We start from the raw sequence: 5765 nt of genomic DNA, 5'->3' as shown, positions 1-5765 counted from the left end.
AAGAAAATTAATAGGGAAGTTCCAAAAAATATCCTGAAGCCTAGTATAAGGCAAATCATTGTAAATGTGTAGGTTGCTCCACACTTTACGCTGAAAATGATACCCTGTAAGGGAACAAATGAACTTAAGTCATGCAAAATCTTTTACGATTTCCCAGAATTTGCGGGGCAAATGATAGGGAGAAAAATAAACCTGATTGTATAATTAATATCGCATTAATTATGCTCGGTTTGGGCCATCTAAAAAGCCCATTTTAAAGGGCCCAAATCCTTAATATTAATTAATTTTGTAATTAATTAATATGGGTAAAATCAGCTGTTGGGAAAAGTCCTAGTAAGGATATAAATCCTTGTAGATTAACCTCCAAGAGACCTCTTATGATAAGGAATTAGTCTCCTACATCTTAGGACTTTAAAGTCCATACTAATTCAGAGACTTGTCCACCTCAAGGCATCTATGCCTATATAAGGGGTCTCACCCCACAAATCAGAACTACGTTTTTTGACTTGATCATTGGCATACAGCAAGGTACGTAGGCATCTTATGAAGGCATATTGAGTCACGAAACACGAGAGCAGTCACATCGAGCCTCGAAACTCACGAACCCTAGCAATAAATACACCCTAGTTTTTTATTCATACCAGGCTCTAAGGTCATTTTTGATAAGGAAGCATGTGTTCTCATTAAAAAGAGTGACAACAAGGTCCTTTTATCTGGAAAGAGAAAAAGAAATGTGTATATAGTTGATTTCAACTCAACTGATGTTGAATCAAAGGTTTGTCTGGTCAGCAAGACAGACAAGTATGAAAACTGGCTAGGACATAAGGAGTTGTCTCACTTGAATTTTTCAAAAATGAGCAATTTAATTAAGAAGGACCCAGTAAGAGAAATACAAGAATTGAATTTTTCCAAGAATGGTCTTTATGATGCATATCAATCTGTTAAGAAAAAGAGGGTCTCGGTCAAGAGGAAGACAAAGTCATCATTTGATAAACACATGTAATTCCTTCATATGGATCCATTTAGACCAGTCTATATCATAACTATCTCTCAGAAAAAATACTGTTCTGTGATCATTGATGATGCTTCAAAACTTACTTGGACATTCTTCTTGCTTTCAAAAATTGAAGCTATTGAAATTATCATTAATCACAATAATGAATTATGTACAAATGAAGGAATAACTCATGAGTTTTCTGCATCAAGAACTCCACTGCAAAATGGAGCAACTGAAAAGAATAAGAGAATTCTCAATGAGGCAGGAGTAACAATGCTTGGTGAATCAAAAATGTCTACATACTTCTGGATTGAAGCTATTAGCAATGTAGGTTATTTCTAGGGCATGTAAGGTTACGCTGCTTAAAACAGAAGCATAAATCATTCCAAATCTTTGGATGAGCCTACTATTAATACCTTTAGAAATATGTGTATAAATTGAGAAATGAATGAATGCATTTTCGTGGTGTTATGGGAGAACGAACAAAGGAATTAAATGGTTGGAATGAGAGAAGCTTTGTGTTGCTAAAGAAGGAGGGGGGTTGGGCTTTAAGAAATTTAGAGAATTTAATGTTACAATGCTAGAAAAACAGGGGCGGCGACTCATAAATAAAACTAATCCATTAGTAACGAGCTTGGTGTGAGCGGAATATTTCCTCACAATTGAGTTCCTAAATGCTAAACTAGGATCTAATCTGAGTTATTCGTGGAGGAACATCATTGAAGCACATGAGGTGATTAAGCAGAGATGCAAACGTAGGATTGAGGATGGAAAAAGTACGAGAGTCTGGGAGGTTTCGTGGCTGCCATGTTTGGATTTTGAATATCTTACCAGCAAGATGCCAAATGTATTACATCATATATCAATGCATACTTTTTTGGATATGAGTCAGAAGAACTGGGATGCTGATATAATTTGTGATGTTTGTAATGAAAGAGATAATAGTCCGATACTCCAAATTTTTATACGAGTTAGACATCATGAGGACTCATAGTTCGGGATTGTGGATGAGAAAGGTGATTTCATCATAAAAAGCTGTTAAAGAACCGGGAGTATATGAGTATTCAGATAGAAATTTTTGGAAAAAACTGTGGTCATTAAATTTGTTAGGAAAAGTTACCAATTTCGTGTGGTGTGCTTGTCGTAATTACCTTCCCTATATCTGATGCTTAAAGCATTGAATGGGTTAACGTGGAGTTGGCCTGCTATTGAGTGGCATTTATGATACTTTATAATGCTCTAATAAGCTTTGAATTGATGCATTTGTACTCAAGTTGTTAAATGTTTTGACGTTTTTTTAGTGTTTTGTATTTCAGGCTTTATCTAGGTAATCAGGTGAGTTAGCATTATTTTGGTGCTAATTTGGTGTCAAGGTGGTGTTGGAATAAAAGCACGTGGAAAGCCGGCTCAAATCTGCAAGAAAAAGAAAGAAGTCAAGTTTTGGCAGAAGCCCAGCGTGCCCATGCTGATCAAGCGCGCGACCGCGCCCGAACTTCAGAGAGCCAGCGCGCCCGCGCTGATTAAGCGCGCGCTCGCGCTGATCAAGCGCGCGCCCGCGCTGATCAAGCGCGCGCTCGCGCTGATCAAGCGCGCGCCCGCGCCAGGTCGGGTTTCAAGAAGTTTTGAATAGAAGATTGATTTTTGGACTTATCTGCTGATTAGGGCTGCTATATAAATAACTTTAGGTCATTTTTAATAATATATCAAGCCAGAGACTTATCAAGGAGAGCTGTAAGAACACCGTTTTAGCACGATTCAACGAAGACGAAGAAGATCTTGTTTTTACTTGTGAATCTTTGTTCTAAGTTGTAACTTGGATGCTAGTTTTCTTATTTGTTAACCTTACTCTTGTTTTGTACTTGGTTTTATTTATTCGTTATTAAGACTACGTTTATTATACTATGTTTTCATCGGAACCCGCGTTGATGATGAGTCCGATTATGGGCTAATCTTTATCGTGGGGTTCTAGCGGATTTATTTATGGATTTCTTTAGTTAAATTATTTGGATGCCTTAGTATGTGGTGATTGTGTGATAGCCTAGTATTGGTTGTGCGTATTCGTCTTATAAACGTCGCGAACTTATAAGATAGTATGTAATTCTTAATGAAGCGAAAGTGAATTTAAGTATTTAGAACTTGCCATGCTAGCATAGGTTCATGTAATTGATATGCATGATTCGTAGGTAATTTTAAACATCTTACTTTCCCTATGTAATCAAGATGGATAACTTGTGCTTAAACCGTTATGTTGTCAAATTCTATAGACATATAGGATCTCAATATAATTGGTGTCTATTCAGCTTCTATCTCTTTTGTGGATGTCTGGTAGTATGGTATTTGTGCAATGAAAGTTGGCTTTTATCAGTTTCGTGTTATCTGATTAGTGACATCACCATTGCATGCTAAGGTTAAGAACAATAAGGCTATTGAATGAAGTATTTAATGAAGTTAGAATCTCATGTTTGTCATATATATTAATTCAGTCAATCTTATTCTCTTAGTTATAATTGTTAGTTTAATTCTTAGTTATAAACAAACTCAATTTGTTATCGTCTTAGCATTGAATAATAACCATACATTGTTACTTAAGTGCATAAATTAATTAGTTAACCAAAGTCAGTCTCTTTGGGAAAGAACTAGAAAAGATTTTATGCTACTTTCGAACTCGTATACTTGCATGTATTATTAGCGCGTGTTTAGCGACTAACAAGTTTTTGGCACCGCTGCCCGGGACTGCAGTGTTAATTTATAGTTTATGTACTTTCCATCAGTGGTCGTTAAAGTTCATTGACTCGGACATTGTTACTTATTCGTTTCCTTGCATTATTTTAGGTACTTTAGCGAGGGTGTATGCATAAGCGTTTGCGTACTCGTAAGAGAACACTGGATAAAGCCGAGGAAGAAGTTGTGGTAGTTCATAAGGAAGTTTTTGAAGAAGAAAAGAAGGTAGAAGAAGAGAAAGTCGAGGAACCAGCTTTAGTAGAGATGGGTGATCAAGCAGAAAATCCTAAGGCTTTGATGGACTATTCTCAGCCTAAGATCAATGACATTCAGTCAAGCATCATCAGGCCATCCATCAGGGTTAACACTTTTGAGATCAAGTCAAGCACGATTCAGATGATACAGAATTTAGTTCAGTTTGGGGGTTCTCCTGCTGAAGACCCCAACATGCATATCAGGGATTTCATCGAGATCTGCGACACTTTCAAGTTCAATGATGTGACTGAAGATGCTATCAAGCTGCGACTCTTCCCGTTCTCTATGAGGGACAAAGCTAAGTGCTGGTTACATTCTCTACCAGCAGGGTCTAACACCACTTGGGAGGATCTTGCTCAAAAGTTTCTCACTAAATTATTCCCTATGGCAAAGACTACTGCAATCAGGAATGCTCTTACTCAGTTTGCTCAACAAATTGGAGAATCTCTGTGTGAGGCTTGGGATCGATATAAGGAGATTCTAAGGAAGTGCCCACACCATGACATGCCTGATTGGATGATTATCAACTGTTTCTACAATGGATTGGGTGCTACTTCTAGACCCATGCTCGATGCAGCATCAGGAGGAGTCTTGTGGGCTAAGAGCTACGATGAAGCTTATGAACTTATTGAACTGATGGCTGCTAATGAGTATCAGAATCCTTCCCAGATACTGACTCAGGTAAAGGTAGCAGGAATTCTGGAGTTGGATGCAACAACTGCTATAGCTGCCCAACTTAAGGCTTTGACGATGAAGGTGGACACTTTGGCTAATTATGGAGTTAATCAAATCGCTAGTGTCTGTGAGCTTTGTGCCGGTGCCTATGAGACTGATCAGTGCACAATTTCTAGTGAATCAACTCAGTTCGTGAGCAACTTTCAGCGCTCGCAGCAACCTGTGCCAACCACTTATCATCCCAACAACCGCAATCATCCTAATTTCAGTTGGAGCAACACTCAGAATGCGATTCAACAGCCTTATCAGCAGTATCCAGCTAAGCAATACAACTCCCCTGGTTTTCAGCAACCGTAATATGCACCGAGACAACAACTCTAGCTGCTACAAGCTAATGAAAAATCTGAATTAGAGTGGTTGAAGCTTATGTGCAAAAGTCAAGCTGATTCTATCAAGACCTTGGAAAATCAAATCGGGCAAATTGCCAATGCCTTGTTAAAACATCAGCCTGGTTCACTACCTAGTGACACTAGAGTGCCAGGAAAGTGGGAAGCTAAGGAGCATGTAAAGGCAATCACTTTGAGGTCTGGAAAGTTTGCGAATCCCGAACAAACTCAAGTGTTGACTGAAGAAGCTGGAGCTGAGAAAGAAGCAGAGCAACATGAAGAATAAGTGGAACCAAGGAAGACTACTGTTGAGCACACTCCTCCTGAGGGTAATACAGGGGAGAAACAGATCTATCCCCCACCGCCTTTTTCTAAGCGGCTGCAGAAGAAAAAGCTGGACAAGCAATTTTAGAAGTTTCTGGAGGTGTTCAAGAAACTTCATATCAACATACCTTTCGCTGAGGCTCTTGAGCAGATGCCTAGTTATGCAAAGTTTATGAAAGGTATTCTCTCTCAGAAGGTGAAGCTAGATGATTTAGAGACTGTCGCTCTCAAGGAGGAATGCAGTGATGTGCTGTAACAGAATTTGCCTTTGAAGCTAAAAGATCCAGGAAGTTTCACTATTCCGTGTACTATTGGAAAAGTGTCTTTTGACAGATGCTTATGTGACTTAGGAGCTAGCATCAATCTGATGCCTTTGTCAATCTTCAAGCAGTTTGACTTACCTGATC

General features: G+C 38.6%; 1 non-coding gene across 1 annotated transcript; it reads right to left on the bottom strand.

Moving 5' to 3' along the window:
- Nucleotides 1–4372: 4372 nt before the first annotated feature.
- Nucleotides 4373–4479, bottom strand: LOC141688327 (small nucleolar RNA R71). Its single transcript, XR_012561775.1, has one exon. It is a non-coding gene; the product is annotated as a small nucleolar RNA R71 (small nucleolar RNA).
- Between the last annotated feature and the right edge of the window lie 1286 nt (nt 4480–5765).

This window comes from Apium graveolens, chromosome 9 (assembly GCF_009905375.1).
Source record: "Apium graveolens cultivar Ventura chromosome 9, ASM990537v1, whole genome shotgun sequence".
In the NCBI taxonomy this organism is placed as follows: Eukaryota; Viridiplantae; Streptophyta; class Magnoliopsida; order Apiales; family Apiaceae; genus Apium; species Apium graveolens.
This window is presented reverse-complemented; position numbering and strand designations above follow the sequence as displayed.